We start from the raw sequence: 8323 nt of genomic DNA on the forward strand, positions 1-8323 counted from the left end.
GCATCGAATCAATGGTAGTCCTCATGTAATCGAGTATTTTAGTAAAACTACTACCCCTGCAGAGTCTAGATACCATTCATACGAATTAGAAACCTTGGCCGTGGTAGAATCCGTTAAACAGTTCCGTCATTATTTAATTGGTCGTACGTTTGTAGTGTATACTGATTGTAATTCTCTTAAATCATCGCGGACAAAGATTGATCTAACACCAAGAGTGCATCGTTGGTGGGCGTATTTACAGTCGTTTGATTTCAAAATCGAGTATAGGGGAGGTAAGCGCATGACGCATGTGGATTTTTTATCAAGAAATCACATTCAGGAAGCCACCAAAGTTGAAAAGTCTTTAGTCCCTGAAAAGCGTGTAAACTTGGCAGAAATCTCAAGTGACTGGCTTGCTGCGGAACAGCGCCAGGATTCTGAAATTACTGATATCATTAATAAACTTAACTCTAAAGAATTGACAGATGATGTTGCGCAGACTTATGAGTTGAGGAAGGGTGTCTTGTTTCGTGAAGTTCAGAGAAATGGAAGAACCCATTGTTTGCCAGTGGTACTCCATGCATTTCGATGGTCAGTAATAAATCAAGTGCACAAGTCCATCATGCATTTGGGATGGAAAAAGACTCTTGACAAGACTTACCAATATTATTGGTTTGCTAAGATGAATAAATATGTTAGGAAGTTTTTCGATAGCTGCATTACATGTAAAACCGTGAAGGGTTCATCTGGAATACAAGCCGAGTTACATTCAATTCCAAAAGTAAATGTGCCATGGCACACGGTGCATATCGACATTACTGGAAAATTAAGTGGGAAAAATGATCTTAAGGAATACGTGATAGTACAAATTGATGCCTTAACAAAATTTGTTTATTTGTTCCATACCTTAAGATTAGATTCTGACAGTTATATTCAGGCAATGAAATCATCTATTTCTTTGTTCGGAATACCACAGCGTATAATAGCTGATCAGGGTAGATGTTTTACTAGTGGGAAATTTTCAGAATTTTGTACATCACAAAAGATTAAGCTTCATCTTATAGCTACAGGAGGAAGCCGTGCAAACGGTCAAGTTGAACGTGTGATGAGTACACTTAAGAATCTACTGTCAGCGGTCGAATCGAGTCACCGATCTTGGCAGGATGCTTTAGGTGAGGTACAACTTGCCTTGAATTGCACAACCAGTAATACAACCAAGGCAAGTCCCCTAGAGTTGCTTATCGGCAAGGAGGCTCGTCCTTTGGGTTTGATTCCACCATACGATACAGAGATGGAAGTAGATAAAATTAATGCTAGAGATAGGGCAATCGGAAATATGAACAAGCAAGCTGGCTACGACAAAATAAGGTTCGATAAAAATAAAGCAGCAGTTGAACGACATAAAGTTGGAAATTTTGTTTTACTAAAAAATGAAGAACGGCATCAAACTAAATTGGATGCAAAGTTTAAAGGGCCATTTTTGGTTAGTGAAGTTTTAGAAGGAGATAGATATATCTTGAAGTCATTACATAATAAGAGAACTTATAAATATTGTCATGAAGATTTAAGAAAGATGCCAGATGGTTATGTTCCCAGTGAATTCGAGTGCCCGCCTGAGACTTGTTGAAATTGTTATAATATATCCGTGCGAGAGGATATGGTATGCGAAAACAAAATGTCCATATAGAGTATGGAATGGTTGAAATGAAGTTGCAATAGACTTCGATAAGAAAATGTTTGTGAATGGCGGATGTGTTTAGGAATTCAAACGGAAATAACCTGGCGGATGCAAAGTTTATGCATGGTTGATATATGACAATATTTGACTGAAATGTATAAGTTGGAGCTATGATTTTGAGATTTGAGATATCTGCGTCATTGAGCAAGCACAAGTGAAAGACGAAAGTTGGAACATGGCGTGTGGCGCTCTTGATGGGACTATGCTCTTAATCAAAAGGAAATCATAGTGGCAACAACTAGAGTCGAATTTTGAATTGCTGAAAAGCAAATGGAACGAATTAAATGTTAAAACGAATTTGGTTATGTAATGACAATAAGAATTGGAATTTGTTTACAATGTTGTGTAAAACGTAAAATAATAAAAGATTAGTAAATAAGGGAAAATGTTAAGCGTAAGGTAATATATTGGATAAACATGTAAATGATATTTGAAATTGACGAGTAAAATAAAACACAAGCTATAATCACAGATTTATAAATCATATTTGTAATATTACGGTTACAGTACACGAGGACGTGTAATTGTCAGAATGGCCGTGTCGGATCTTAACTTATGGTAACCAGTGTAAAAGCCTCAAATCAAACACATGTGCCACATGACAATTCTAATTTCTGTATTCTAACGGTCGTTTGTTGGTACGCTTTATTCCATCTATTCGCCAGATGGTCAGAATAGTTCGATGCGAATATGAGAAAAAGACGTTGCGTGAGATTAAAGGTTTGAAAGAAAGATACGCACTACGACCGTTGTGCGTGTATGCTTGAGCCACTGCGAAAGACAAAGACACAAGTATGTTCGTGCAACATTTTCTGAATGGCATTCTCGGTATGCTAAAAATGTTGGCGGCATTCTCAAGTTGACTGTGGCGTGGACAAGTATATTCGCCATATACAATCAGTGTAAAACATGGAAAAACATAATGTTAACCCAACAGGTACAATATTTTTCAAATAGACTCAAATTCAGGCTTATGCTGACGATATAGACATCGTTGCAACATTTGTTGACGATTTAAAAACTGCATTTATAACAAGTAAGAAAGGGCCAAGTTTGGATGTAACTGAACATATTATACTTGCAAAAATCAAGTTCAGAAATCAACCATAGGATCGAAATCTAACAATTTTATATATACATACATATACTCTACATAACTAATACACTAACCGACAAATTCGATCATCATTATAAGCAGTATATGGGAGTTGGAGTAGTATCAACCGGATTATATTTATAAACTATTATCATTAAAAAAATGTTCCTTGAGTTTCATTAAGGTAACTCACAAATAATCACCAACCATATGGAGCAAAGTCCGGCGGATGTTCGAAAATCCTTGCAATATTTATATAGCGTGTAGGTCAAGTTTTAGCCCAATTGTATCTATTTTAGGCGCAAAGATATATTGTTATGATTTAAACATATTTTTTATTTTTCATTGAGATAACTCAAATATTGACCAATATGTCCAGCACAAAGTCATTTGGATGATCGAAAATCTTTATATTAGGTATATGAGGCTCAAGTAAGTATCAAAGAACTGCAACGAGTAATACATTTTTGTTCATAATCGGGTATTGATCCGTTACTCTGTCTAATTCTGAGGTGTGATTCATGTACACGAATCGAACCGTTTGTCTTCAAATCAGCGATAGAAAACAACTTTGAATCACTAGCGGTCAGCTTATACTTATATGATTTGTTTATGAACATTCGCATTAGCAGAAAATACCCGAATACTCATGCTTCAATGATTGAAAAGATCGACTGCGTTCGGTTTTTATATCATCCCCTAAACACTTATTTACTCGTGCTGTTCTGTTCTATTTTAAATACATATGCATGTATATTCATATGTTATATGTATAATGGAAGTTCTATCGAGTACATACATACAACAAATGTACATATGTATATCCATACATATGTACATATGTATAGAATTTCCATTGTTTATGCATCGAAAATTTGTAACATCAACCCAGCAGAAAATTGTTGTTGTTTGCTGTTCTCGTAGATTTACTCGTAGTTTACCCGCAGTTTCACATCGATTCAAACAATTGTCGCAACGCTATGAACTGCCATGATACGATTTGAACCGAAGCCCGCCATACCGTTTACTCGATCGTGATTGCCGAAGAACAGATTGTTCATATTGCATCAAATCAGTTGTCGGTGGCGGGTACTCGAATAGATCAACAATGTTGTTTATGATGAACTGAATTGATTTGATTGTGTTTTTGGCACGAGTGTTTGTTCTAATTTAATCATACTCGTTGCAGCTCTCTGGTAAGTATGAACTCAATTCAATCCATTTCTGATACTACTATCAGGTAAAAATTCTCTCTGATTTTCAATTGCATATCTCCCGAATTGACCGATATTTTCGGCCAAAAATCAACTATAGAGGTCCACACATTCGGTACCCAGAGGCTTGAAAAGTTATGGTTAGATTAGAACAATTTTCGGTCAGAAGGTGACATACTTTAAGAGAATTATTACTGCAAAGTTTTAGGCCGTTATATCAATTGCTTCCTGATTTGTGCACTGAAAAGTGAAAGAATCAATTTAATTTAAAATTGTGTTATATGGGAAATAGGCGTGGTTGTTATCTGATTTCGCGCATTTTCACATTGAAACGTAGGAATATGAATTTGTGGGCGTGGCAGTTGTGCGATTATCCCCATCTACGAACTCCTTATTGTTTTTGCACCCGCATACCGAATTTTATCAAGATATGTATCTCAATTTTTACTCAAGTTACAGCTTGCACGCATGGACGGACGGACAGACAGATAGTCACCCTGATTTCAACTTTTCTCGTGATATTGATCATTTATATATACATATATAACCCTATATCTATCTCGATTATTTGTAGGTGATGAATACAACCGGTAAACAAAACTATTTTACTTTGTAGCAACAGGCAATAATAAAAATAGAAGAAGCTGTAAAGGTTATTGGTCTTACAATAAACGAAGAAAGAACGAATGTACTAATATATTCAACGACGATATCAGTGTACCATAGTACGGACAAACCTTAATATTTGGCGAGCATAACTTTGAAATGGTTGTCGGGTTTAAGATCTTAGGATAATATTAATAATACGAACAATATATCTATGGGAATAAACCAAAGATAATAGTCGTTAACAAATGCTATTTAACGCAAAGCAAACACGTAAACCGTCGCATCCTCGATAGATCGGTGATAATTTCAATCTATAGCACACTGATTGCTCGTGAACTGACACCCCTAATGAAACGGTTTTAGACTCATAGTCTCCTAGGTAAAGTTGTTTAGAATGATCCGTAGAGCATTTGCCGTATTTTTCCGTTTTTGGTTCCTAGTAAATCGACTCGCTTTATGTCCATACAGCCGTTGACAACTACTTAGAAACGCTCTGTTTTTGTAAGTTCTCGTTTAGCATAATAATAAAATGAGCAAATTTTCCGTTATATTTTCTTTGCAAAACTCGCACTGCTTTTGACACTCAATTTACTGCTCAATATGCCGAGTTTTGTTATTGTGAAGTTTAAGTACCGTTATTATTTTCCAGCAATGTTTATGCGTTACTTAGTAACAACAACGTGAGTAAAGTGTGACATCTAATTACAAACAGTTGTTCAATGATAACATACACATAACCCTGTGCTGTTTTAAAAATAATATTACACATTTTTGGTAAGTATTTGCTTTACATTTATTGGTTAGGGAAATGTTTAGTATCGCGCCGGTTTAGTATCGTTTATGGAGAAAAACAGGGGAGGGCTACCCCCCCTCACGCCCCCTTATTGGAAAGAGGAAGGATCGAACTTTTAAATAAACCCTCCTCGACCCCCTATAGACCTGTAGGGAGCCCTTTGAAGATGACCAAAAATCAGTGTTTTTGCTCATTTTTCCATACAAACTGAAACCAATGCAACCCAGCCAGCATTTTTGTATGGACAAGAAATCAAAATAAAGAAAACAAAAATGTTTCAGTGCAATGTATATACATATTTAATTGCATCTATTAATGATATAAAGGGATCCGGGGTGACCGAAGTACTTTCGTGTAGTACTCCTTTCTGCGTTGGCGGCCTTCGGCCGCGCTTCAAAAAAAATAACTCTGGTCGGTCCAACACCGGAGTGTATCAATTTTTTCACATAGAACTCCTTTCTGCGTTGACGGCCTTCGGCCGCACTTTAAAAAAATAACTCTGGTCGGTCCAACACCGGAGTGTATCAATTTTTTTTCGCATAGAACTCTTTTTTGCGTGTGCGGTTTTCGGCCGCGCTTTAAAAAAATAACCCTGGCCGGTCCAACACCGGCTACGCCATCCACAGTATTTTAGCACTGAACACCTTTTCGCGTTCACTTCACAAATTTGTTGCTAACTGGGTTTAATTTATTCCCTTTTGTTCGTGCTTTCTCGGCAATTTGACAGTTCAAATTAGGCAGTCATTTTGGTTTTTCGCATTATTGCACTTAATGCAGAAAAGGTGTATTTTATTTAAAGATTTACAAAGAAATTAACAATCAAAAGCAATTAAAAACAATACTAGTGGTTTTTATAATTCATAAGTAATATATGTGCGTGAAAATGTATCCATAATTGGTTTGGTACAATGCACAACAGATGAAAATACACTAGCATTAGGGGTATAACTTTTAACAATTTTTTCAAAAATAAAAATTTACATGGCCATACATGATGAGCAATGGTGAAAAAATATTAACTGCGTTTTTACTTTTTTGTTTTCTTTCAAAAAGTTCCCGCACCAACGCAATTGAATTTTTTTTATTTTGATAAAAAAAAAATGTGCAAAAAACGCGTTTAAAGTTTTCAAATCCCATAAGCCTAAATGTCAAAATTTGCACTATTTTGTGGATATCTCAGAAACCATGCATGATATTGATATAAAATTTTGATACGATATAAAACACCATAAAATCTACGTTTCGGCATAATTAACTCAAAAAAAAGTATTTTTTGATTATTTTGCAACAAATATTATTTATTATTATTTATATATAAGAAAAAATACAGTTTTTGTTAATTCATTTTCTTTATTTTTTATTAAACATATATTTTATCTAGAGTTAGAAGCAATAAACTTAAGATTTAAACTGCGCTTAGATTTACATTTCGGATAAATGTCTTGTATCAATTTGATGGCTAGTTCTGCGCATATATTCGAGCGCTGTTGGTTTGCAATAAATGAGTCTTCCTTCACCCAGTGTTTTAAAAAAACATTTGTGCGCTGCTTTAAAAGGCTTTACCGATGCTTCTAATTTTGTGAAGTCATTTGCATGAAAACGGTGGTCGGAAAACCATACGTCATACCAAGCGCCGCATATAAATTGACAAATAGGCAACAGTTTTGTTCAGTGTTTGGCAATGAGTATGAATGTCAAAATGCAAAGTATAGCCCTTGAGTTCCAACGGGCGTTGCTTAACGATGGTAGAGTCTTAAATTTTATATAAGGAAAGATTTTATTTTTTTCATAATATTTGAACGCTTGTCCCAGCTCATACAGATACTGCATGTCATCGCGCCATTTGATGCATCTTACTTTCAATTTTTCTTTGCCTTGAGCGAAACTTTGTTTTAGAGCATCGAAATTATTGATCATTTCTGAAAATATATCGTAGGGAATATTTGGTGATATTGATTTTCCATCCAGTGACTCATCCATTACATGTCTTAAAATCAGATCTAAAATATGATGTTGACAGCCCACATATTGCGGTGAATGTAAACCTTTTGTTGAAAAGTATTTTTGGAGTGAGACAACAACTCCATTTTTATGTCCTGTATTGACGGTTGTTGTATCACACACAATCATTTTGATGGATCCCCACAGTTGAAAATTATCGAGAACTTCCTTGATGCCTTCAAATATGGTTGAACTTCTTCCATTATCAAGATCCAAGACCGCCAATCTTACTTCTCTGAACTCATTTTTTAGCACCACGGCCTGTATTTCTCTTTTACCGAATTTCTTCCCATCAAAATGAAGACACCAAATATTATTCTTGAGTGAAGTCTTATAATCTTCTTCCAAACGTTCTGCTGCTTTTTTTGCTGCTTTTAAAATTCCTGGCTGTGTTGGTGTTGTTATATTAACTCCTGATTTCGCCAATTCTTTGCATATTTTAGCAGCATTTTTGGTGGTCACATTGGCAGTTGTTATTATTTTCACTGCTGCCTTTGTTGAACAATTCGCTTGTTTAAGCCTTGAAGGTACTTCAAATTCTTCATAATTCGGGACGCAGCAATCATCGTTCGCGTCGCTTGATGATATTGAAGATATTGATGAGTTTAATATATTATTATTTTTGACGGAGGTATTTTCTTTCATTTTGAAAGCTATGGATGGGTGAAGCTTTACATCCTTAGTAGTTGTGTACCCAACTTCTCCGTTCGTTCTTATTTGGAGTTCATACAGCTCTTTATCTTCAGTACCAAGCCACATACCGTTTTTATTCGTTACATCAAATAATTTGTTGAATGCGATTACCATGTTTGTTTCACTGCGTTCTTTTACGTATTTGATAATATTCGGTGATGCTTTTTTTTCTATTTATGGGCGTATTATTTTTTTTTCAC

This window comes from Bactrocera dorsalis, chromosome 3 (genome assembly GCF_023373825.1).
Source record: "Bactrocera dorsalis isolate Fly_Bdor chromosome 3, ASM2337382v1, whole genome shotgun sequence".
In the NCBI taxonomy this organism is placed as follows: Eukaryota; Metazoa; Arthropoda; class Insecta; order Diptera; family Tephritidae; genus Bactrocera; species Bactrocera dorsalis.